This window comes from Chrysemys picta, chromosome 1 (genome assembly GCF_011386835.1).
Source record: "Chrysemys picta bellii isolate R12L10 chromosome 1, ASM1138683v2, whole genome shotgun sequence".
In the NCBI taxonomy this organism is placed as follows: Eukaryota; Metazoa; Chordata; order Testudines; family Emydidae; genus Chrysemys; species Chrysemys picta.
In genome coordinates this window covers 199074241-199101374 of record NC_088791.1, presented here as the reverse complement: position 1 = coordinate 199101374, position 27134 = coordinate 199074241, and positions in this window count along the sequence as shown.

The window sequence follows — 27134 nt, the reverse complement described above, 5'->3', positions numbered from 1 at the left end:
CGGGCAGCTGGGCCATGGGGTGGCTCGGGGAGCCGGGCTGGTGCATAGGCTGGGGCTCGGGATGACTTGGATGGGGAGGCTTGGGCAGGGGGGCCAGTACGCAGGGCGATGCAGGTTGGCTCGGGTGGACCGGCACGTGGGGCGCTTCGGTGGACAGGTGGGTGGGCCAAGGCTCAGGGTAGCTTGGGTGGGCCAGCTGGTGCTCCTCCAGCCACAGTAGGGGACTCGGAGCATCTCTAGCCTTGGCGGGTGAGGGGAGGTAGAGTGGGGGAGGGGCCTCAGATGGAAGTGGCAGTGCAAGGAGCTAGCCTCTCCGAATGGGGGCTTCACAAACCGCCCATTATAGCAGCTGGGCTGCCTGACAATTCTTTAATATACTTTTTTATTTCTTTTTTTTTTTTTTTTGTAACACAGCCATGTTCACAAATAAAGGTTTTAATTTGATCCAGAAAGTTTATCATCGTCACTGCATCACATCATATAATATGTGTAGTTTGAAGAATAAAGATAAAGACATGATAAGGCTCAGTTGGGAAGTTGTATCCAGACACAATTTCTCAAGAGCAATAAGGCCATTGCGGAGAAACTATATGAATTCTTTGCATCAGTCTTCACAGCTGAGGATGTGAGGGAGATCCCCAAACTTTAAGCCATTCTTTTTAAGTGACAAATCTGAGGAACTTGCCCAAATTGAGGTTTCATTAGCTGATCAATTTGTTCCAAAACCTCCCCTAAACAGTAATAAATCACCGGGACCAGATGGTATTCACCTAAGAGTTCTGAAGGAACTCAAATGTGAAATTGCTGAACTACTAACTGTAGCCTGTAACCTATCATTTAAATCAGCTTCTGTACCAGATGACTGGAGGATAGCTAATGTGACACCAATTTTTAAAAAGGGCTCTGGAGGTGATCCCAGCAATTACGGGCCTGTAAGCCTGACTTCAGTACTGGGCAAACTGGGTGAAACTATATTAAAGAACAAAATTATCAGAGACATAGATTAGCATGATTTGTTGGGGAAGAGTCAACATGATTTTTGTAAAGGGAAATCATGCCTCACCAATCTACTAGAATTCTCTGAGGGGGTCAACAAGCATGTGGACAAGAGTGATATACTGTACTTAGATTTTCAGAAAGTCTTTGACAAGCTACCTCACCAAAGGCTCTTAAGCAAAGTAAGCTGTCACGGGATAAGAGGGAAGGTGCTCTCATGGATTGGTAACTGGTTAAAAGATAGGAAACAAATGGTAGGTATAAATGGTCAGTTTTCAGAATGGAGAGAGGTAAATAGTGGTGTCCCCCAGGGGTCTGTTCTGGGACCAGTCCTATTCAGCATATTCATAAATGATCTAGAAAAAGGAGTAAACAGTGAGGACAAAACTACTCAAGACAGTTAAGTCCAAAGCAGATTGTGAAGAGCTACAAAGGGATCTCACAAAACTGGGTGACTGGGCAACAAAATGGCAGATGAAATTCAATGTTCATAAATGCAAAGTATTGCACATTGGAAAACATAATCCCAACTATACATATAAAATGATGGGGTCTAAATTAGCTGCTACCACTCAAGAAAGAGATCTTAGAGTCATCTTGGAAAGTTCTCTGAAAACATCCACTCAATGTACAGCAGCAGTCAAAAAAGTGAACAGAATGTTGGGAATCATTAAGAAAGGGATAGATAATAAAACAGAAAATATCATATTGCCTCTATATAAATCCAGGGTATGCCCACATCTTGAATACTGTGTGGAGATGTGGTCGCCCCATCTCAAAAAAGATATGTTGGAATTGGAAAAGGTTCAGAAAAAGGCAAAAAAAAAAAAGATTAGGGATATGGAATGGCTTCCACATTAGGAGAGGTTAATAATACTGGGAGTGTTTTCAGTGTTTTCAGCTTGGAAAAGAGACAACTAAGGGGGGGACGGATAGCTCAGTGGTTTGAGCATTGGCCTGCTAAACCCAGGGTTGGGAGTTCAGTCCTTGAGGGGGCCACTTGGGGATCTGGGGCAAAAATCAGTACTTGGTCCTGCTAGTGAAGGTAGGGGGCTGGACTCAATGACCTTTCAAGGTCCCTTCCAGTTCTAGGAGATAGGATATCTCCATTAAAAAAAAAAGGGGGGGAGCATATGATAGAGGTCTATAAAATCATGACTGGTGTGGAGAAAGTAAAGAAGGATGTGTTATTTACTCCTTCTCATAACACAAGAACTGGGGGTCACCAAATAAAATTAATAGGCAGCAGGTTTAAAACAAACAAAAGGAAGTATTTTTTCACACAACACACAGTCAACCTGTGGAACTCTTTGCCAGAGGATGTTGTGAAGGCCAAGACAAGGTTCAATAGAACTAGATAAATTCATGGCTATTAGCCAAGAAGGGCAAGGATGGTGTCCCTAGCCTCTGTTTGCCAGAGGCTGGGAGTGGGTGGTAGGGGATGGATCACTTGATGCTTGCCTGTTCTGTTCATTCCCTCTGGGGCGCCTGGCATTGGCCACTGTTGGAAGACAGGATACTGGGCTAGATGGACCTTTGGTCTGACCCAGTATGGATGTTCTTATGTTCTTAACACATCTATTCAGATCAGTTCATAATTAAAATCCATGCTTCATGTCACATAGACTAACCCCAAGACCCCATTGTATAAGCAATCATCTCATCCTTAGTTAAAAATTCATGACACCAGAAATACCCATTCATAGCATATAGCAATAGTACTTCATTTACTGTAAAAAGTGCTGTACAAATACATACATAAATCTACTGTTCTCCCTCTTCCATTGGTCCATGCAAGTCCATAAGGTGGGTGCACAAAGCATCCCTGATTTTCCTTGCTCATGTGCATCCTGCTCCAGATGTGACAGGTGCAATTTCTGACTTAGTGTACCAGTTCAGCAATCCATTACTGTCATTGGCCCATTCAGGGGCAAATGGCTCACCTTTGGCTTCACAAAGATTGTGAAGGGCACAGCAAGCCAAATAATACAGACTATATTGATGATGTTGGAATCCAAAGGGTTTTGTAATCAGCACCAGCAGGATTTCAATCTGCCAAATGCATATTCAACCATCACTCTACACCTACTGAGAGTGTAATTAAACCTTCTTTCGCCAGGGCTTCTGAGATCAGATTTTATTGCTGCTGGAGTAGCCAAAGGGGTGGCCAACATGCAAACTTGCACTGAAATAACTACAGTAAATCGGTTTTAATTCACACCTTTGTTATTTTGGTGCAAGTCTCTGTGTGGAAGCTCTTATTTTGGATTAAAAGTGTCCTCTTTCAATTGTGCTTCTATCAGTTAAAAAGAACAAAACCAAACCCATGTAAGCAAAATCAAAATACAATTCTTTTATTCCAAAGTAGGAGTTTCCACACCTACTGAAAGTGTAATTAAACCTTCTTTTGCCAGGGCTTCTGAGATCAGGGGACAGTTTCATAAGGCTGGCAAAAGCAGGTATGTGGAGTCCCTTAGAATATCAGTGGGGGAGTTACTCCATTTATGACAATGTCATTTGGTTGGAATAGCGTCCTGGCCTGGCTATGAAGGTAAACCCTCTAGTCGGGAAAAACCCCTGGCATCCTGAACTTTTCCAGTGCAACCCATGTTGACATTCATGAACCAGCCTCTGCGGTCCACAAGGGTCTGCATAACAATGGAGTACAACCCTTTGGGGTTTATGTACTCAACTACTCATGTGCTCCCTGAGGAGGGCAAACTAGGGACACAGGAGTCCCATCAATGGCCCTGCTGCAGTTTGGAAACGCCATTCTTTCAAAGCCAGCAAATACTTCAGGGATATTGTTTATGCCAACTGCCTTTGGGTATAAATAATAATAATTAATCAAGATATCCTATCTGCTAGAACTGGGCAGGACCTTGAAAGGTCATTGAGTCCAGCCCCCTGCCTTCACTAGCATGACCAAGTACTCATTTTGCCCCAGATCCCCAAGTGGCCCCCTGAAGGATTGAACTCACAACCCTGGGTTTAGCAGGCTAATGCTCAAACCACTGAGCTATCCCTCCCCCCAATCACAGTGCTGCTTGCCTCAGAAACCTCCACCTCCACAGCCCCCACAGTGGACTTTCCAATGCCAAACTGGTTAGCAATGGACCTGTTGCAGTCTGGGGTAGCTAGCTTCAGATGGTTATAGCAACCTGCTTCTGGACTGGCATTATTGCCCTCGGGCATGTGTTGTGATGCTGGAGGCTTGGGGCAAGCTACTCACTCAAATATAGTTTTGTCCATGCTAAACTTCTGGAGCCTCTGCATGAAAATGTGATCCCACCAGTCTGGGCTTGTAGCCTGCTCCAGAAGCACAGGTCTACATAGGGGGTATCCGAGGCTATACTGAGAGTCATGAGCAGCATCAGCCAGTTTGAGTATCCTGTGTCCTCATCGTCCTCTGACAGGTGCCTTCGGTAGGTCAGAAACCGCTGCCGAAATATCCACCAGTGTCTCATGGATGCTCTGCCCATTTCCTGAAACAAGAGTGAAAGCCCAAGCAGAACAATTCTTCAAATGGTGACTCCTCCATGTTGCTGGCTCCAGTTTCCAGGACTGTGCAGACCCGAAAGATGGCTCAGCTGGATATGTTGCGGGGGGGAGGGGTCAGCAACTTCCTGTAAAGTGCTACAGGATGGACAGTCAAGTTTTCCCACAGTGCACCACGAACAAAGAGCTATAGCTGTGAAGGATGCTGGGAAGCCTGGGAAAGGCTGGTTTGACTCAGGTCTGCATAGTGTGGACATACGAGTGTGGGTGGTGAGATCCAGATCGTCTAAACCTAGGGTCAGTATTCAGTGTGGTTGTTCAGGCCTGGGCTTACAAACACCAAGCCTGTGGGCTTGAGTCCCACAGACCCCGGCTTATATTGCTGTGTAGACATACCCAATAGGACACAGGCTCTGACCCACCCCCCTAGCAGGGACTAGAACCTGGGTTGTGAGTGCTTGCTGACCTGAGTCAGGCTGATTTGTGTATGGAAGGAAGGGGAGCTTAGGCTCAAAACTGACCCAGAGCCTGGGCTTAGCGTACAGTGCAAACATATGAGCTCTTGAGGGCCCTTCCAGCCACGCATTTCTGTGATTCTATCATTTAGGAACCCAGGTAGGAAATGCCATGATTGTTTCTATGCTGAGTGGAAAAGACAGGAATGGGAAGGAGACCTATGTCCGTTGAGGGAAGTTCTCAAAGGACTGAGAGACCTATAAACTGGTGAAGGTGATGCGCCTCATTATCTTCCTGGACAGGGCCCTAAGAGAGGCAGAAATAAATGCTATGAGTATTAGCTTTAGACTTGTATTGTTACCCAATAGAGGTGTTTTTTTAAAAAATAATAGAGGGCTTTTGGCAGTGAGACAATGGCCTAATAGATAGCATAGCAGACTAGCACTCAGGAGACCTGGGTTCCATTACCCAGTCTGCCCCTGGGTGATCCTGGGCAAGTCACTTTATGCCTCAGTTTCACTATCTGTAAAAACAGGGACAATACTACTGACCTGCTTTGGGATCTACAGGTGAAAAGCCCTCTATAAGAGCTAGTTATTAAAATGTTCCTTTAAAGTCTTCCCAGTATGTGTGTTTTCAAATGGTTCTCTTTCCTAATTGGGTCAGCTACTTAACAGAGACAATAGGCCATCCACCAGTATGACCCAGTTTAAAGGATTCCACTAAAGCTCCAGTTGTAGCTGCCAAAAGAAGCACTCCAGAACTTCCTTTGAAATATTGCATTTTTAAATGGATTAGGAGGGATTGAAATGTCCTCATGCAACTTTTATTACTTGGCTTTTTGTGAGTGATCCTTTTTCGAAACAGGTTGGGAAGTTATTGGAAAAAAACATAACAGAACTTAATGCTTCTTTATAAATTTTATAGATTTAATATAACATTAGTTTTAAACAGACTGCAGACCCCATGGTCTGGCCTCTTTGTGTACATGAATTAGCTGAGCTGATGTTTGGATGCGTCTGGAAAATTATATTTAGTAATTCCTTTGAGGCCTGACAATGGGAAAACCTATTATTACTATTGCATGATCTGGAACCTATTGTTCTAAGGAAATTTTAGAAGTTGATTGTGCGTGAAGTTAGCCATTTGTGAAAGATGCATAAATGGTTATCTACACAGAAACATTTTGTGTATAGATTTAAGGAATTTTAGGCATATGGCTGTCGAGTTTAAAAATCTGGTCCTAAACTTCCATATCTCTCTCACTTTAAGGGTACATATTGAGACCATTTGTGTCTTTATTTCCTTTTTTAATCAAGGGAACTTTTTCTGAACAACACTTATAAATGTAATCTGGAAAAAAAAGTGTGTGTGTGTGTGGGAATTTGTGCCTTTATTTTGTTTTTGGGGGGGTATAGCTACACTTCACACTCCATTCAGCAGCATGTAGAGGACATAGGGTGACCAGATAGCTAACGTGAAAAATCAGTACAGGGGGTGGGGGGTAATAGGCACCTATATAAGTAAAAGCCCTGAATATCGGGACTGTCCCTATAAAATCGGGACATCTGGTCACCCTAAGAGGACATATGCCATTTGCCCCACTAGCATTTATAGCATGGCTATAAATAGCAGTGTAGGCAATGGGGCACTTCTTAAGCAAGTAAAGACACTCCTGAATCCTGTAGAAATGTACCCATGTACCCTACAGAGCTCTCTACTAGTCCAAGCAGAGCCTCCCTGTCTATACTACTGTTTTCAGCAGTGTAGTGTCCTGCTGCCTTCCCACTGCAGGAGTCTTTCCCCAGCTCAGGGAAAGGTTCCAGCAGTGGGGAAAGACTCCAGCACTCTGGCAGCTCCCTGCTACCACAGTCTTTCCCTGTGGCGGGGAAAGGCTCTGTGAGCTCCCCGGTGCTTGTCGGCAGTTCCCTGCCGCAGAAGCCTTTCCCCACAGCCTCCCACCTGCCAGAGCGTTACATGGACATGTGTAGCTACACATGCATTGTGGATGCAGCCTGCTTTTCACTGCGGTGTGTAGCTACACATGCTGTACATGCCGCTGCAAGAGGTGCTCAGTGTTGACGCAGCTCAAATGATGTATGAAAAAGACCCCAACAGGTTTTTATTCTTTGCTGTGATTAGAGGATTATTTTCCCTTTTTGTCTTTTACATTAGCAATTCAGGTCTTGTTCACTCTGGTAGACTCTCTGAAGACTGAAGATGTAGGCTAGGATTTCACTACAGCCTTCTGCTAGAGTAGTTATGTTGGCCAGGGTGGGAAGAAGTGTGATCCCTAGTTGTGCCAGCAGAAGTCCCTAGTGTAGACATGCTTCATCTTTTACCATTATAGCTTGCTTTGCTTGCGGTATTCCTGTATCGGTAAAGCACTCCTAATGGAGACATGGCCTTAGTGAAATAATAACATCACAAGTCAAAAGAATGAAAACTGAGCTAATGAGAAGGGAAGTTGAACTGTTTAACACTTTGAGAGGGGAGGGAGTCATTTTGTTTGGTTGGGGTTTTTAACACCTGTTTAGCTTCAATAACTATGTAATGTTTTAGAGGAAGGATGTCTGTTAAACATTTAACACACCTAATTCCTTCAATCCAGGTGTCAGAACAAGGTGTGTTGGAGGGAATGAAAAACAAATAAACAAAAGCCAGCAAGACCTTCCTTGCACACAATAAAGAAGCAGAAAGAAGCTAACACCCAATTTAGAAAAAAAAAATTCTTTGCAGGCCATTTTAAGAGGTTTACTTTGGAGGTGGTTGTTTTCTAGCTAATAAATAAAATAAGAAATAGCAATAGTACCATTGGGAAAAAAATGTCTTGTTTTTACCCCTCTCCCTGAAATTTTCTGAACTGAGACCCTGATGTTTTGTTTTATTATTTTGATATGACTATTTCTTTTTATGTACTATTGATCGTTTTTTATTTTTCTGAATACACTGTAATTATATTTGGGTTTTAATGAATGAAAAGGGATGAATTATTGCTGTTACATAGTGGATCTGTTCTGTCAAACAGAAAAAAACCTCTTCCTTTTCAAAATGGTTTTAGAATGTACTCTGACAATTAGGGTTTCTGATTCATACCTGTGCAACTGCTGTCCTGTAATCATGCAGCCATGAGTCACCATCAGCCAATTATGTTGTTCAGTTTCCTAATGCAACTTGTTTATACAAAACTGTATAAATCCATATTAAGCCAGTAGTGAAAATGTGGACTATCAACCAGCTGTGACAGCATGGTTGTAAATAAGGGCCTAATCCTGTTCACTTTACTTGCACCAATAAGTAAATAGGGCTGTTGGCCTGAGCTAGGCAAGTAGAATTTGGCCCAAATATGACTCCTACAAAATACAAGCTTGCTGTCTATTTTGTACACTGTCACTTACAGTATGAGGGCACTTTTCAATGTTTATTGGTGTAAGTAACAAAAAGCAAAGATAAGTAGTCCCATCGCTCCCCCGCCCCCATCCTCATTTCCTCCCCTCCCTCCTTGGTATAAATCTGCATCATTGTACTGAAATCAATGGCACTGCTCAGGTTTACACCAATTGATATAAGTCCCAACCTTCGGACCTGCCAGTGAATGTCACAATCAACTGGAGTGTGTGACAAAACTGAGGAGCTGGCCTGCATCCATGTCTTCTTTAGAGTCCCTCTCTCCTGCTGCCATTGTAGGGACAATAGCAATCTTCACAATATAACTGGGGAGGGGAGGGAACGCCAGTTGCTAGGAAAAGGCAGGTATTAGTATTGGGGGATTCGATCATTAGAAACGTAGATAGCTGGGTTTGTGATGACCGGGAGAACCGTATGGTGACTTGCCTGCCTGGTGCAAAGGTTGCGGATCTCTCGAGGCATCTAGACAGACTTATGTGTAGTGCTGGGGAGGAGCCGGTGGTCATGGTACATGTAGGTACCAATGTCATAGGGAAGGGTAGGAGAGATGTCCTGGAGGCCAAATTTAGGCTGAAATCCAGGACCTCTATGGTGGCATTCTCAGAAATGCTCCCAGTTCCACGCACAGGGCCAGGTAGGCAGGCAGAGCTTCAGAGTCTCAATGCGTGGATGAGACGATGGTGTAGAGAGGAGGGGTTTACATTCATTAGGAACTGGGGAAACTTCTGGAATGGGGGGAGCCTATACAGGAAGGATGGGCTCCACCTAAACCAAAGTGGAACCAGACTGCTGGCACTAAACATTAAAAAGGTTGTAGAGCAGTTTTTAAACTAGGAGATGGGGAAAAGCCGACTGCTGCAGAGGAGCATGTGACTCGGACAGAGACTTCTCTTAGGGGAGAGTCTAATGATAGAGAATTTCCAGGTTATAGTCAGGAGCAGAGGATGGAAGAGGATAAAGTAGGGGCCAGATCAGATGATAAACATTCACATAAAAAAGAATCTGATACATCAGAAAAGGGCAGACAAATAAACAGTGACAAGTTTTTAAAGTGCTTGTACACAAATGCTAGAAGTCTAAATAATAAGATGGGTGAACTAGAGTGCCTCGTGATAAAGGAGGATATTGATATAATAGGCATCACAGAAACCTGGTGGACTGAGAGCAATCAATGGGACACAATCATTCCGGGGTACAAAATATATCAGAAGGACAGAACAGGTTGTGCAGGGGGGAGGGGGAGTGGCACTATATGTGAAAGAAAATGTACAATCAAATGAAGTAAAAATCTTAAGCAAATCCGCATGTTCCATAGAATCTCTATGGATAGAAATTTCATGCTCTAATAAGAATATAACATTAGGGATCTATTATCGACCACCTGACCAGGACGGTGATAGTGATGATGAAATGCTAAGGGAAATTAGAGAGGCTATCAAAATTAAGAACTCAATAATAGTGGGGGATTTCAATTATCCCCATATTGACTGGGAACATTTCACTTCAGGACAAAATGCAGAGATAAAATTTCTCGATACTTTAAATGACTGCTTCATGGAGCAGCTGGTACGGGAACCCACAAGGGGAGAGGCAACTCTAGATTTAGGAGCTGGTCCAAGAGGTAACTATAGCAGGACCGCTCGGAAATAGTGACCATAATACAATAGCGTTCAACATCCCTGTGGTGGGAAGACCATCTCAACAGCCCAACACTGTGGCATTTAATTTCAAAAGGGGGAACTATGCAAAAATGAGGGGGTTAGTTAAACAGAAGTTAAAAAGTACAGTGACTAAAGTGAAATCCCTGCAAGCTGCATGGGCGCTTTTTAAAGACACCATAATAGAGGCCCAACTTCAATGTATACCCCAAATTAAGAAACACAGTAAAAGAGCTAAAAAGGAGCCACCGTGGCTTAACAACCCTGTAAAAGAAGCAGTGAGAGATAAAAAGACTTCCTTTAAAAAGTGGAAGTCAAATCCTAGTGAGGCAAATAGAAAGGAGCATAAACGCTGCCAAATTAAGTGCAAGAATGTAATAAGAAAAGCCAAGAGGAGTTTGAAGAACGGCTAGCCAAAAACTCCAAAGGTAATAACAAAATGTTCTTTAAGTACATCAGAAGCAGGAAGCCTGCTAAACAACCAGTGTGGCCCCTTGATGATCGAGATACAAAAGGAGCGCTTAAAGACGATAATTCATGGTGGTTAAGTCCATTAATGGCTATTAGCCAGGACAGGTAAGGAATGGTGTCCCTAGCCTCTGTCTGTCAGAGGATGGAGATGGATGGCAGGAGAGAGATCACTTGATCATTGCCTGTTAGGTTCACTCCCTCTGGGGCACCTGGCATTGGCCACTGTCGGTAGACAGGATACTGGGCTAGATGGACCTTTGGTCTGACCCGGTACGGCCTTTCTTATGTTCTTATGTTCTAACTGCTTGGTTGCTGCCATTGGCAGCAGCTTCTTATCAAAATGACAGCTGCCTTTTCACTCCATATGGATCATTCTCCAACAGACAGAACTGTTTCCACTCTATGTCAAACGCATGGCTTGTTGTGAACAGGGACTAGCGGTACAAAATTATTTTTATCTTCACAGCAGTAGTGCACACACTGTCTGCTAAGATCCTGACATCCCCAGCTTTTCAAGATGAAGAACAGCACTGACTTCATTTCATAAATAAAACTAATCGTACAAATGTAGTCAGGTTTTGCCCTAACAAATAAAGGGAGTCTGGGTTGAACGTGTGGAAGCAGAGCAGCAGAACTGAATTTTACTGGCCACCAAACCTGCACAAGAGAGTTTACAGAAGTAGCAAAAGGATTCTTTATCGCACTCATCAAAACGCTTGTCCATAACCCATCCACTCTTCCTCTTTGCTCCTTCTGCCTCTCTCTCCAATGTGAACTGCTGCACAACACTTCTGTGCACCATCGAAAAGGAGAAGTACTGTGGGCGGGAAATGTTATTGAAGTAAGATTTTCCTTGATCAGTTTGCAGTCTGTTCTGTGTCTATAGAAGGAGCCAGTAGAGGCAAATAGGGTTCATGGGAACCCATTCTCTAACAAACCACTTTGGTTCCCAAACCAGAATAGGCTATACTGGTATAAGCACCTTTATACTATATTACAACTATATCTACTCTAGGGGTGTTCTTCTGCTTTACTCCAGAACTTTTTAAGTGTAGACCAGCCATAATTTTCTTCTTACCTACAAAGGCTATCACATGTTTGAACAAAAACAAGAAAGGAGCTGTTCAAGTTGCTATTTACAGAATGTGAATGAGATCTGGAATAGATGGGGATAAATGTGTTGATGGAAAAGGGGTATTGATAGTGTACAGCTGTAATCCCAAGCAATCTCCTGGACTGTTTGGAAAAGCTAATATGTTGCATGTGCAGCTAGGGCATTATGTTACAATAGGTTCACAAAATAGCATACTCAAACAGAAATTATGACTTTTAGCTGCAATAGGTGCTTTGGTTGCAAATATTAGTTCCAGCTTTATTACCCTAAACTGCACACTTAGACCCATATTTTTAAATGTGCCCTCTGATTTTGAGTGCTTTCCTTTTTGGGTACCCAACTTTAGACACCCAGGATCTAATTTTCAGAGGTGCTGAGTACCTAAAACTGCCTCTGGCTATGCTTTTAGCTGGAGTTGTGGGTTCTCAACACCTCTGAATGGAAGCATCCAAATGTAGAGGCCCCTTTTGAACATTTGTCCTTTACTGGGTGAAATTCTGAAGTCCTAACTCAGTTTCCACTCCATCCTTAAATGCTTTAAAAATGTAGCCCCATCTGTCTAACTCTATATCTGGTACTTCTGCTTATTTCAGTATCTCAGTGAAAAGGAACCAGGCTCCAAATTCATCCTGTTAGCCCCGTCTACATGCAAACGTGTGCTGTCGTAACTGAATCGGTTTTAATTTACACGTTTTGTTATTTTTGGTGCAAGTCTCCGTATGGAAACTCCTACTTTGGAATAAAAGAATTGTATTTTGATTTTGCTTACATGGGTTTGGTTTTGTTCTTTTTAACTGATAGAAGCACAATTGAAACAGGACACTTTTAATCCAAAATAAGAGCTTCCACACAGAGACTTGCACCAAAATAACAAAGGTGTAAATTAAAACCGATTTACTGTAGTTATTTCAGTGCAAGTTTGCATGTTGGTCACCCCTTTGGCTACTCCAGCAGCAATAAAATCTATCCACTCTCTGTGCACCTTTGAACAAACTCACACTGCAGTGAGTGTGCTGCAGATGCTGCAGGAGAAGCTTAACGGTCTTGCCTATTTTTTTCTCTGCTCTAAGTGAATTGACTCTAGTTACAGGACAGCTGTAGGTTGCACAGGGTGTCATTAAGAGTGGACAATTTGTGCATGGGTCATGTGCAAACTTCATTCACAAGGCTTATGTTCTAGACAGACTGAAAAATGTGGAAACCAGGTTGCCCATTCTATGCCAAGTCTGCACAAAACTGTAGTCATTCCTTTTCCATCCAGCTTACTGAGGTAGCTGTGGAAACCAAATCCTTCTCTAAAATCTCCCTTCCCCCACCCTCCCTCCACTTTGTTTCTTCCCTACCTATACTGGGCACTGTTCTTTCCTTCTCTCCTCACAGTCCCCTTCCTGCCCTGCACCCACTGAACTGCACTCTCCCTGTATTTTCTCTCCAGACCCGCTCATTTTCATAGGAGGAAAAGGCCAAGAAAAAAAATGCAGCAAAACTACAAGGTACTTTATTTTTAACAAAACTAGGGTGACCAGACAACAAGTGTGAAAAATCGGGACAGGGGGGTAATAGGAGCCTATATAAGAAAAAGACCCAAAAATCGGAACTGTCCCTATAAAATCGGGACATCTGGTCACCCTAAACAAAACCAGGAGGGGAAATGATTCCTTCTCTCCCGTACCCCTGCTGGATTAGCCAGCAGTAAGAACTTTTTCATGGCTCTACCAAGGATTCTCATTGTTTGCTAAAGAGAGTGATGTGATGGAGGGTTCAATCAAATTAAAGCCCTTTCATTTGAGGTTGATTTTGGAACTCTGCTGGATTGTTTGAATGGACTAATCTGGTGAAACAGTCACAAAGATTATGCTGGAGCGCTCCAAAACTGACCCCGCTCTTCTGATCTCAGAAACAACCTTCCCATAGTTAATGTATGCACTGTAGTCTGGTCCCCCAACAATTGAATTACACAGTTCCTATCAACAGAAGAACACATTGTGTGTCCATTTCTTCTGTGCATTTCAAATTGACTCTCTTATCATAGAATCATAGAATCATAGAATATCAGAGTTGGAAGGGACCTCAAGAGGTCATCTAGTCCAACCCCCTGCTCAAAGCAGGACCAATTCCCAGCTAAATCATCCCAGCCAGGGCTTTGTCAAGCCGGGCCTTAAAAACCTCCAAGGAAGGAGACTCCACCACCTCCCTAGGTAACGCATTCCAGTGTTTCACCACCCTCCTAGTGAAATAGTTTTTCCTGATATCCAACCTGGACCTCCCCCACTGCAACTTGAGACCATTGCTCCTTGTTCTGTCATCTGCCACCACTGAGAACAGCCGAGCTCCATCCTCTTTGGAACCCCCCTTCAGGTAGTTGAAGGCTGCTATCAAATCCCCCCTCATTCTTCTCTTCTGGAGACTAAACAATCCCAGTTCCCTCAGCCTCTCCTCATAAGTCATGTGCTCCAGACCCCTAATCATTTTTGTTGCCCTCCGCTGGACTCTTTCCAATTTTTCCACATCCTTCTTGTAGTGTGGGGACCAAAACTGGACACAGTATTCCAGATGAGGCCTCACCAATGTCGAATAAAGGGGAACGATCACGTTCCTCGATCTGCTGGCAATGCCCCTACTTATACAGCCCAAAATGCCGTTAGCCTTCTTGGCAACAAGAGCACACTGTTGACTCGTATCCAGCTTCTCGACCACTGTGACCCCTAGGTCCTTTTCTGCAGAACTGCTACCTAGCCATTCGGTCCCTAGTCTGTAGCAGTGCATGGGATTCTTCCGTCCTAAGTGCAGGACTCTGCACTTGTCCTTGTTGAACCTCATCAGGTTTTTTTCGGCCCAATCCTCTAATTTGTCTAGGTCCCTCTGTATCCGATCCCTACCCTCTAGTGTATCTACTACGCCTCCTAGTTTAGTGTCATCTGCAAACTTGCTGAGAGTGCAGTCCACACCATCCTCCAGATCATTAATAAAGATATTAAACAAAACCGGCCCCAGGACCGACCCTTGGGGCACTTGAAACCGGCTGCCAACTAGACATGGAGCCATTGATCACTACCCGTTGAGCCTGACGATCTAGCCAGCTTTCTATCCACCTTACAGTCCATTCATCCAGCCCATACTTCTTTAACTTGGCGGCAAGAATACTGTGGGAGACCGTATCAAAAGCTTTGCTAAAGTCAAGGAATAACACATCCACTGCTTTCCCCTCATCCACAGAGCCAGTTATCTCATCATAGAAGGCAATTAGGTTAGTCAGGCACGACTTCCCCTTCGTGAATCCATGCTGACTGTTCCTGATCACTTTCCTCTCCTCTAAATGTTTCATAATTGATTCCTTGAGGACCTGCTCCATGATTTTTCCAGGGACTGAGGTGAGGCTGACTGGCCTGTAGTTCCCCGGATCCTCCTTCTTCCCTTTTTTAAAGATGGGCACTACATTAGCCTTTTTCCAGTCATCCGGGACCTCCCCCGATCGCCATGAGTTTTCAAAAATAATGGCTAATGGCTCTGCAATCTCATTCGCCAACTCCTTTAGCACCCTCGGATGCAGCGCATCCGGCCCCATGGACTTGTGCACGTCCAGTTTTTCTAAATAGTCCCGAACCACTTCTTTCTCCACAGAGGGCTGGTCACCTTCTCCCCATGCTGTACTGCCCAGTGCAGCAATCTGGGAGCTGACCTTGTGCGTGAAGACAGAGGCAAAAAAATCATTGAGTACATTAGCTTTTTCCACATCCTCGGTCACTAGGTTGCCTCCCTCATTCAGTAAGGGGCCCACACTTTCCTTGATTTTCTTCTTCTTGCTAACATACCTGTAGAAACCCTTCTTGTTACTCTTAACATCTCTTGCTAACTGCAATTCCAAGTGTGATTTGGCCTTCCTGATTTCACTCCTGCATGCCTGAGCAATATTTTTATACTCCTCCCTGGTCATTTGTCCAATCTTCCACTTCTTGTAAGCTTCTTTTTTGCGTTTAAGATCAGCAAGGATTTCACTGTTTAGCCAAGCTGGTCGCCTGCCATATTTACTATTCTTTCTACACATCGGGATGGTTTGTTCCTGCAACCTCAATAAGGATTCTTTAAAATACAGCCAGCTCTCCTGGACCCCTTTGCCCTTCATGTTATTCTCCCAGGGGATCCTGCCCATCTGTTCCCTGAGGGAGTCAAAGTCTGCTTTTCTGAAGTCCAGGGTCCGTATTCTGCTGCTCTCCTTTCTTCCTTGTGTCAGGATCCTGAACTCGACCATCTCATGGTCACTGCCTCCCAGGTTCCCATCCACTTTTGCTTCCCCTACTAATTCTTCCCTGATTGTGAACTATAAATAAACAATATGCTTGCTTTATTCCTAACGCGAAGTATTCACCAGTTTATTTTTGTGTAAAGTAAATGGCAAGTTTACCTACGTTTGCATGGGATCACCATACAACACTCCCTGAACCTACAAATAAATTGCTCTCGGAAGCCCTGTGATTCTGTGTAGTCTAGGTACCCTCCCTTATCATTGAAATCAGTAGGTCGTCATAAGGTCAAGTCACGAAATACTAATGGTAGAATCAGTTTTCAAAGAATTAAAAATAATTCAAACCTTCTTAATGTTTGTATTTTATTTTATTTTATTGCCTTGTGCTGCTCTTTGAAAAGTCAGCCCAGTGATGGAGTCAGACAGCAAAGGCAAAGCAAATCAGAAATGCTGTGAAATAGCTGAGCAGACCCCCTCCAGAATCACTAAGCCAAACAGCTGGAAAAGATGTAAACAACAATACCTGTGACTTACTCTGAACTGACCGTCCGTTTTTATTCACACAAATGAGAGCGCAGCAGGTTTTGGCATTTCGACTAAAAAGCCCTTCTCAAGAATTAGCGTCCGGCCACTGATCTGCAGAAGTGTTTAACAAACATGCCTAGAAGGCTCTGCTAAATCCCTCCTCCCCCAGTCCAGCTGCAGGTTAACATCAACGTTGGTCTCCCAGTCAGTGAGAGCGGCTCCTGGTATCAATTTGTCTTGATTAAGCTATTTTTCAGCATTTTCTTTTGCACCCATTATTCTTAATGTATTTTATATTTCTTCTATTAGCCTAAGGGCTGTTATGGTTTGGAGACAAAAAGAGGCTATTGCATTTTTTGGACACTAGCCATGGCTCAGTTGGAGATGCATACACAGGATCTTTCATCCCACTGAACGTCAGTAATGTAATTGGCTGTCCATTCTGAGGCTGGTGACATACGATTCACACATGCATAGCGCACACACCCTGGATTCCTCAACGTATAATTATGTTTCCTTGGGGAGTCAGGCTTTAGGCTTTTCAATAACAACTGCCATAACTCATAACAGCTGACGCAGGAAGGCTCACGGGGAAGAAGAAACCGTTCTCCACTGGGCCCACTTGGGCATTGTGGAGGCACTGAGCAAAGAAAATTGAACAAGGCAGTGATTACTGATGTGATTTTTGTAACAAGGCTTCCTGTCAGGATGCTGGCGTTGCTCCATCGGGTTTTATAACCAGATGTCTCTCGTCCCACCATGTTGTTTGACAGGTTATGTCTTGAATAACCTTCCCTTCACAACCATTATTAATCTCTTTACTATGGTGTCTGGAGACACCAGGTTACTCTACAGATCAGTTCTTTATATTTATAAATACAGATGGAATTTTCAAAAGCACCGAGGTGACTTATGAACATAAAGCTTAATGCCTTTCATTACGACTTGTGCTCCTAAAGTGACTTAGGCTGTCTTAACAACCCCACCCTGTATCCACATAAGAGGTAATACACATTAGAGGCCAAAATGCTGCAAGAATAGCTATTCTCTAAGTGCTTCTGGACTGACTAGAGGCAAAAGTACATGAAGTTGTGTTCTTCAGAGAGGTACAGTCAGTTTTTTCCAATCAATGAATGGATAAGGTTGGATTAAGATTTAGAGAAGCAGTGGTGATCGAGTGTATTGAGCACTGAGTTAGAAATCTCCCCTCCCCAGCCCCCCCACCCCCTCAAGTCTTGGTGTGTGACCTTAGGCAAATTGTTCAGCTTGTGGGGATGAGAATACATTGCTTACCCTCCTCTGGGAAGCACTATGGGTGGGATTTGCCAAAGTGACTTGAGAACACAAGTCCCACAGACTTTAAACATGTAAAGTATTACCTGAACTGAACTCTAAAGCTTCAATGATCATGAGCTTCCCACATATTGCTAGTGATTGTTGAACTCCTTGTTCCTTTTATTTAGGAGTCTGGTTGCCCCTCTTTTAGATACTCTTGATTTTTTAATAAATATTTTATTACTATATTATTAATATAAGGCTCTCAAAACTAGCTAAGTGCTTTTCAGACAGATTCTGGCCCCAAAGAGATCACAGTCTGAATAGACAGCATGTACACAAAGAATACTCCAGCATAAGATGAAAGAGATGTAACAGAGGAGAGTAATTTCTGTAATCATCTTCATGTGTGTGTGTGCGCATGTGCACACTCCTGTTTTAAATGTTGGCTAATTGTCAATGTACTCGATATACTTCTTCAACCCTTGCCTATTGCTTTTTCCATCATTGTTGTTGATAAGTTCTTTTTTTTTTGAAAGGTAACAAAACACAATCATTATTATAGATGCTATTTTTGGAAATGTGTAAGATGTAAAATGCAACCCAAAGTACAAAGGAGGAAAGAAAAAAATCTGCAACATTTCTTCAGAGCAGTTTCCTATATTATCTCATACTAAAGTTTTTTTTTTAAATGACTGTATGTTAGTTAATGTAAGGTTATATGACAGGGAATCCAACGATACCAACAAAAAACATAATTCAGAAGATGTTTCTATAGAAGAAGTTTTCAGAACTGTCACTTTGTCTGTGTATTGCTTAGAGTGTCTACAGAGTCCATGTGAAGTGATGGCTAAAGCTAGACATGGTTGAGAGCACTTTTTATTTAGAATATCACCAGGTTCATCATTGGGATTCACAATCTGTTACCATCCAGAAGTTCTCAAACACTTTGACATTACAAATTATACCTGTGTGGTGTAGCTACAGTAAGGCATGTATCTATGTCATGACAAGAGTCTTAGACCATTGTGATATCAGAGGTAACTCAACCAATCAACACCCTTATTCTACAGTGAATTTGCAAGCAACAGTTTCATTGGTTGTTTTTGGGAGACTGCACAGATGGTGGATTACTTGGCCCAATTGTAACACCCATGTGAAAGCACAGGCAAACAGCTCATCACAGGATTTGACTCACTGCTATTGCTATATAAAAATAATATTTGTGTGTATTTAGTTATCTTAATTTGCAAAAAAGATCTATTGAAAAATGCAATAAAAAATTAAGAAAAATCAAATAAAAGGGCTGTAGAGTTCCAAGTCCAGTGTCTGTTTCATACTCAGCTCTATATACATGGACAGTTTCATTTTTTATTTTCATGTGTGTGTGTGACATATTTGGTATAAGGGCGAAGAAAAGCCAAGAAGTTTTCTAGAATTTAGCGTTAACTTTTTCCAGAACTAGAGAATTTATTGTGTGTATGTTAGAATGATTTGGGTGGGGAAAAATCGGAAAACTAATGTTCTGGTTTGGGTATTGTCTGGGAAATACCTTGGATTCTTGATCAAGTTTGGATCTGTATAGCTATAATGTTTATAAATGTCTTTGTGATCCTCAGATTGAAGGTGCAATAGAAATATAATTATGAATTAATTATTCACTTTGTACACTTGCCCTGTACCCATATGTTTTAGGGCTCAGCTAATTATTAGGCCCTGCCTAGCTACTCCTCCTGGCTGAACCCCAAAGTGTGTATCACTAGAAAGTCTGATAAAGAAGCAGCAGCACAACCTTTCACAAGGAAAAAAAAATCCTTTTGTATGGCATGATTTGCTGTATAAAAAGGATAATCTCAAATCACACATAGTTTACTCGCAATAAACAACTTTTGATTTTGATTAAATATCTCATCTTGGTATTGTCTATATCCAATGTCAGAAGTCGTTTAATTCTATGGCAAAACTAAGGGAAACTGGAGCAAAATGATGGAGACGTGGCATGAAGTTTGAGTCATTTATGATAACTGAAAACATGAATTTTATGAGACTTGACACTTAAGTAAGGGATAATCTCCAATGCTCAGTAGTTTACAGCCTCTACATTCAGTTCAACTGCTGTGCAGAACCACACCAGCTTCAGATGCACAGCTAGTAAGATTCATCCTGGAAGCTATTGCTGATTGTGATCATTTGTCTTAACTTTTGCACCATTGTGATAAAGTGTAAAAAACGGAAATCTGAAACTAAATCAAAAGGATTTTGGGGCATAAGGGAGTAAATACTTGTGCACTTCAGGAGAGGTCAGTGAGAGTTGGAAATGGGTTTTTTAGATATATTTTAAAGCAAATGTTATTGTCTACCCATTGAAGCACACTGTACAACCAAGAAGAAATTGCATTTTATGCAAGAAACGACATGGAAATTAAATCAAATGTATGTATTCTGTATGTGCAGATGAACAAGTAAGATTCCGGTTTCAACTGTACGCTCTTTGAGGTAATTCCTGTCTTTATTTGTGCATTACACATGCCCAAGCAGACAGCTGTGGCTTAAATAATATACAACAATAATGACATGATAAGCATCTGCAGCAATTGAATTTCAGCATGCAATCAACTGCAAAAATCTCCTATTGTGAGTGCGTGCTAAAGCAAGGAAGGGGTTTGGCTCTCATAAAAGGAGCAAAGAGGTGAAAATATTAAAAATAAAATGTATCTGTATTTTCCGTGATTAGGGCTTGAATGTCTACTGTGCTGCCGGTTTCTCTGACAGTAGGGCAGGGTCCAGACAAAACTCTCAGATCTGAACACCTCAAAAACTAGGAAAGTCTGTGGCAAGATTTGGGTCCAGACTTCATAGCTGGCCCCTATTTCTGTATTGAACCAAATCAAAAGTTCTGAAGAACCTCTGAATGTTAGGAAAGTTTGCATCCAAATTTGAAGCCTGCAGGTCAGAGTCATCTCTTTGGGTATGTCTACACAGCAAAAGGTGTGACAAGCTAGCCCACCGTAGCTAGCTTGAATCCAGCTAGTGTGGTTACAAAAGCAGTGAAGACAGAGCAGTGCAGACTGTACAAGCCCGGCATGGACCCTTGTACATACTCAGCTTGCTAGCCCGCTGTGAAGTCCATGCAGCGGTGTCTTCACTGCTACTGTTACCAGCACTCACCGGGTTCAAGCTGGCTCAGGTAGGCTAGCCCATGCACAGCTTTTGCTGTGTAGACATATGAGGTATGTCTGCCCTGCAGCTGGGAGTGAGCCTCAGAGCCTGGGTAGATAGACATGTGCTAGCTCAAAAATAGCAATGCGGCCCTTGCAGCACTGGCCGCAGCTCAGGCTAGCCCCGCAAACTCTGAGTCAGAGAGTTGAGTGAGCTTGGACTTGGACAGGTAGCCCAAGCTGCTGCCCATGCCACAATGTCCACACTGCTAGTTTTAGTGCACTTTCTTGAACTGAGCTAGCTTGAATCTCAGCTGGGCTGAGAAGCACTCCAAGCGGCAATGTACATGCTAGGAGAATGTGTAGAGTGAATAGAACAGTTAGTGTGGCGGGGAAAGTATTTTCCTTCTTCTCGAACAAACAGTTGTTTAAATATTTGTATTAAATTTAGAGTAGTTTTGGATGGAAAAGATAATTGTGTTGAAAATGTAATGATCCATGTGGCACTGTGAGAATGAAATATAAGATATATTTTCATAAATAGATAATCTGACCATGGGGATTGCACCTCAATACCACTGCAATATAAAGCAGATACTTTATCCACCTGGATACAGTCTTTTGATAACACTTGCGAGTATTTAGTGAAATAACTTTTTATATTTAACAGAGGGAGATACTGAAAAAAAAAATCAAAGAAAACATTAAGAAAAATTAAATATAGGGGCTCCGGAGGGCAAACAAAGTCTGATCTCTGTTTCAGACCCAGATCTTTATGCAAGCGCATTTTTATATAAATCAAACTTTTCACGTTTGTCACTAATTTGGAGAAACAGTTAATTAAAAACAAGAACTCTATATTTCTCCAGAAATAGGGCATTTATTGTGTGTCTCTGTGTTAAATGATTAAATGGGGCAAAATCATCAATATTCTGATGTTCAAGCGTTGGTGTTGACTAAGCTGGAAATACCCTGGATTCTGTATCAAGTTCTGATCTGTGTAGATAACAAGAGGTGCCATTGTAATTACTTGACTTGACTCATTTTTTGTATCACATTTCTTAAGAACACTTTCTTAACCTCAGACAATTTATGCATACTGTAACTAGTTTTGATAATGGATACCGCATCCGCGTGCTTTTTGCTCCATTTTTCTTTTATTGGGTCATCAAGCTGGCACTCTGTTTTTAAGTATTACTTGTCTAAAACCAGCCAAATCAGTGGTTTAAACCTTGCCCTCTTTAATTAACTGACAAGTTTAATCCACACATTACGCTCAGTTTATCTGGAAACTGTGACTTTTACTTCTGATAAGCTATGATGTAATTGAGCTTTTTTTTTGTTCTCAGCTAAAAGTGCAGAATTGATTTAGAATGCTAAACTCTAGAAAATCTAGTGCTAGATTTCATCTAGATGCTAAACTCATAAACAAAAGGGTTCCCATTCCCAAAAAGCCCATTGTTAATCTAAAGCATTCCAAAATCATGAGACTGATTTAAAAATCATTAGAATTAAAAAAATAATCATGGGTGAAATCTTGGTTCCATCAAAGTAAATAATTTTGACACTTATTTCAATGGGTCTGGATTTCATCCAATACATTTATGGTTCTTTTCATTTGCCTTCTGGTTTCCTAGTCTTTAGGGAACACTTGTTATTTGTTTCGTGTTTTCAGGCTTGTCTCTGAAACAATGGGGGATACGGCTAGAAACTTTTTTTTTTTAATGAAAGCTGAGATTCTTGTGTAATCACTTGACTCCAAAAGTGGGAGCTTTAAGAAAAGCACAAAATATCATGAGGTCTATAACATAGTCATGAAAGTTTTTGAAACTGTGCCTTTAGCATTGTGACTGATGCTGAGGCGAGATATTCGAGGCCAGTGCTCTAAATAAAACACCACTGTGGATACTGCCCAGCTCAGGCACCACCAGTGCAACTGGAGCACAGAGTATGATGCTGCAAAAGGACTCCCTAGCTAACTTTATGCCTGTATCCACTATGGTCCGTCTGTAGAGAGGGCTTTTAAAATTATGTTTCCACTCACTGGTAGGTTTTCTTTTTACTTTCTCCTGGTGTAGAAACAATATCTCTGTTTTAAAAGACCAGGACTCTATCCGCCCAAGAAGCACAAAACAGGCACCCTCCAGGGAAATGCCATTTAAAAAACCCACAAACCCTCAGAATGAGACGTGCACTGTCATTTGTGGAGACTACAGAGATGAACCGTGGCCATATTTGGGCAAGGAAAAGTGGGAGAGGGGATGTGAAGAGGGCCCCATGGGAAGCAGTTAGCAACACGGAAATGTAAAATGTCACCATGCAGGAACTGATGTGGTGAAGATTGTCAGCTGACAGACAGCATGACAAATGCTCATTCCTGACTGATGTGCTTAAGCATGGGATTGTTTACCCAGGAGTATAGGGAACAGTCGTACAACCACACTAGTTTATCACCAGCAGAACACTAGCTACTGCAGGGAAAGTGGATAGGTATTCGCATGGGAGCAATGTCATGGGTCAGACATGCACACACAGCATGATGGATGTCAGCAGAGTGGCCATATGAACGAGTGCAGAAGTCCAAGACACCTGTGAGAAGAACTCTGCTGTCTGCTGTGCAGACCCAGAATGAGCATTATTGGAAATAAGTGCTCTCTACTATGTTGCCACATTAAGCTGTTGGAAGGGGGTTGCTGTTAGTCACTGCTCATTCATTTTGGTTATAGTGGCACTTTGGCAGCTCCAGTATCTTCCCATCCTGTTGCTTGTGCTGGGGTCCTGTAACATCCGTCTTCTCCTTTGATTCTTTTACCATCTCCTTACCAGGGGATGCTTCTGGCCCATTGGGCTTTGTAGTGCATTTTAGAGCAGGATCCAGCGACTTTGATATGTACCTTGTTTGTCCCTGTGTTGTTTGTCCCTGGGAAGAACAGGTCCTACGGCAGGTCATGCTTGTGGCCAGGCCCTGTTTGCATACTTCCTGCCCCTTTCCTGAATATTTGCAGGTTCTGTCAGCAGTAACTGTGGTCCACCAGTAGTTAGACTGCACTGTGCCTGGGCGAAAATACCAGCAGTGAAAAGGTTTCTATGTGTTAATCCTTTTTATGAAGGCCATGTCTTTCAATATGATTTTCAGCTGTTGGTAGATATGGTTGGTGGTGGATACACAATGTGTTTCTCTTGTGCTTGAATAGTTTTACAATTCCTCCATACAAGTATTATGCTCTTCCCTCCCCGCTAAATGCAGAGACTTCACTCTTTTGTGTCTTGAATTGCATGGGGAGGACTATTAGTGACAAGCCTAGCTATCAGAAACGCTTACAGATGACAATATATTTAATTGCTGTAGTGGGCTAGAGACTGACATCAGGTCCTGTAGTGCTTGCTTGGTGTGATATTGAAATCCATTAGCTCCTCAGCTATTATTAAAAGTGACAGCCCCATAATTTTTCTTTGTCTCTGGCTTCTTGAGGTGGAGGAATGGGAATTAGAGATGGGAGGGAAGAGTATTGGGCAAAATTCCAGATGACATGTAAAGGGTTGCTTCAAAGAGAAGGGCAACGTCAATCAAGTAATCAATTTCCATTACTGGTGAGGAAATACAGGGGGGAAAAATCCAATGTGTCATCTATGAAGACTCTGTCAGGGTTTGCTGACGGTTTTATAGCTGAAACTTTGGATTTTGCCCCCTGTCTGTCCTTACTACTACTCAGTATAGGTGTTCTTTGGTTGGTTAATGTTGTTCCTCTCACTGCAGAATCAACAGTATAAGGATGTCTGAAAAGTGGCCAGAGTCACTTTCCAGCCTCTAGTTATTGATATAGAAACTGATATAGCTCTGCCCTCAAGTTTATTTGCACTTTTTGTTTGACTTTCAATCATGCTTAATATGGCCATTCTTATGGCAATGCTGTGAGAGGTGAGGAAAGACTGCCTCTAACTGGTGAGAATAACCTCTGTGAAGTCAAAACCAGGGGATTTGGCTAAATTTATTCATTGTGAATGCACTCCACTGTGAATATGCACTTTCTTGGGCCTGGTCTACACTATGAGTTTAATTCGAATTTAGCAGCATTAAATCGAATTAACGCTGCACCCATCCACACAACGAAGCCATTTATTTCGAAATAAAGGGCTCTTAAAATCAATTTCTGTACTCCTCCCTGACGAGCGGAGTAGCGCCAAAATCGATATTGTCATTTTGAATTAGGGTTAGTGTGGCCGCAATCTGATGGTATTGACCTCCGGGAGCTATCCCACAGTGCACCATTGTGACCGCTCTGGACAGCAATCTGAACTTGGATGCACTGGCCAGGTAGACAGGAAAAGCCCTGCAAACATTTGAATTTTATTTCCTGTTTGCCCAGCACAGGAGAGCACAGGTGACCACAGAGAGCTCATCAGCACAGGTAACCATGCAGGCCGATAATCGAAAAAGAGCACCAGCATGGACCGTACGGGAGGTACTGGATCTGATCACTATATGGGAAGAGGATTCAGTGCTAGCAGAACTTCGTTCGAAAAGACGAAATGCCAAAACTTTTGAAAAAATCTCCAAGGGCATGATGGAGAGAGGCCACAATAGGGACTCAGAGCAGTGCCGCGTGAAAGTCAAGGAGCTCAGACAAGCCTATCAGAAAACAAAGGAGGCAAACATTCGCTCCTGGTCAGAGCCGCAGACATGCTGCTTCTACGCTGAGCTGCATGCAATTCTACGGGGGGCCGCCACCACTACCCCACCTCTGACCGTGGATTCCGAGGGGGGGGTAATGTCATCAGCCACACCTGAGGAGTCTGCGGATGGGGAAGAGGAGGAGAAGGAGGAGGACGAGCTTGCGGAGAGCACACAGCATTCCGTTCTCCCCAACAGCCAAGATCTTTTTCTCAGCCTGAGTGAAGTACCCTCCCAAGCCAGTACCCAAGACCATGACCCCATAGAAGGGACCTCAGGTGAGTTTACGTTTTAAAATATAAAACATGGTTTAAAAGCAAGCGTTTTTAAATGATTAATTTGCCCTGAGGACTTGGGATGCATTCGCGGCCAGTATAGCTACTGGAAAAGTCTGTTAACATGTCTGGGGATGGAGCGGAAATCCTCCAGGGACATCTCCATGAAGCTCTCCTGGAGGTTCTCCAAAAGCCTTTGCAGAAGGTTTCTGGGCAGTGCAGCCTTATTCCGTCCTCCATGGTAGGACACTTGACCACGCCATGCTAGTAGCAAGTAATCTGGTATCATTGCATGACAAAGCCTGGCAGCGTATGGTCCCGGTGTTTGCTGGCATTCAAGCAACATCCGTTCTTTATCTCACTGTGTAATCCTCAGGAGAGTGATATCGCTCATGGTAACCTGGTTGAAATACGGGAATTTAATTAAGGGGACAGAGGTGGCCGTTCCTACTGGGCTGTTTGCCTGTGGCTGAAAAGAAATCCTTCCCTATAGTAAGCCAAGCGCGGGGGGGGGGGGAGGAATTGGCACGGAGCTTTTCACGTGTGGCTAGCAGGGATCTTCCCTGATACCAGTCACGCGGTGGGGGGAGGGATAAAGCGATCATCCCAGATAATTGGATGGGAGGGGGTAGTTTGTTTTCTGCTGCTGAAGGTTAACAGGAAAACCGCAGCACTCAACGGGCTTTGCTTGGTATGTGGGAAAGGAGGGTGCAGAAGCCGAAAGACAATGCCTTACCATGGCCGCATGCAAGCCGAATTCTGTTGCCCGGACCTGCGTCTGTGATCTCTAGCAGCAAAGCTACAGGGACTCAATATTAAGAGGCAAAATGCGACCTTGCACAGAAGTCACATGTGCTATGTAATGTGAATCGTGTTGTTCACCGTGAAAGAGTATAAGCATTGTTCTGTAAAATGTATCTTTTTAAAAAATTCTCTCCTTTTTTCCCTCCCTCCAGCAGCTGCAAATTTTTCAAGCCTCCCTCCTCCATCCCGAAGGCTATCTCAGATAAGGCGTGGAAAAAGAGGACGCGAGACAAGATGTTCGTGGAAATCATGGAATCCACCTGCAATGAAAGAGCTCATCTGAATGAGTGGAAGGACATGGTTTCAAAGTACAGGAAAAATGCCAGTGAATGTGAGGACAGGAGGGACCAACGTGAGGAGAGGAGAGACGCTCGAGATGAGAGGTGGCGGCAGGAAGATCAGAGGAGGCAGGATGCAACGCTGGGGCTGCTGCGTGAGCAAACAGACATGCTCCGGCGTCTGGTGGAGCTTCAGGAATGGTAGCAGGATCACAGACTGTCACTACAGCCCCTGTATAAGCCCCCTGCCCCCTCCCCATGTTCCATAGCCTCCTCGCCCAGATGTGTAAGAACGCGGGGGGG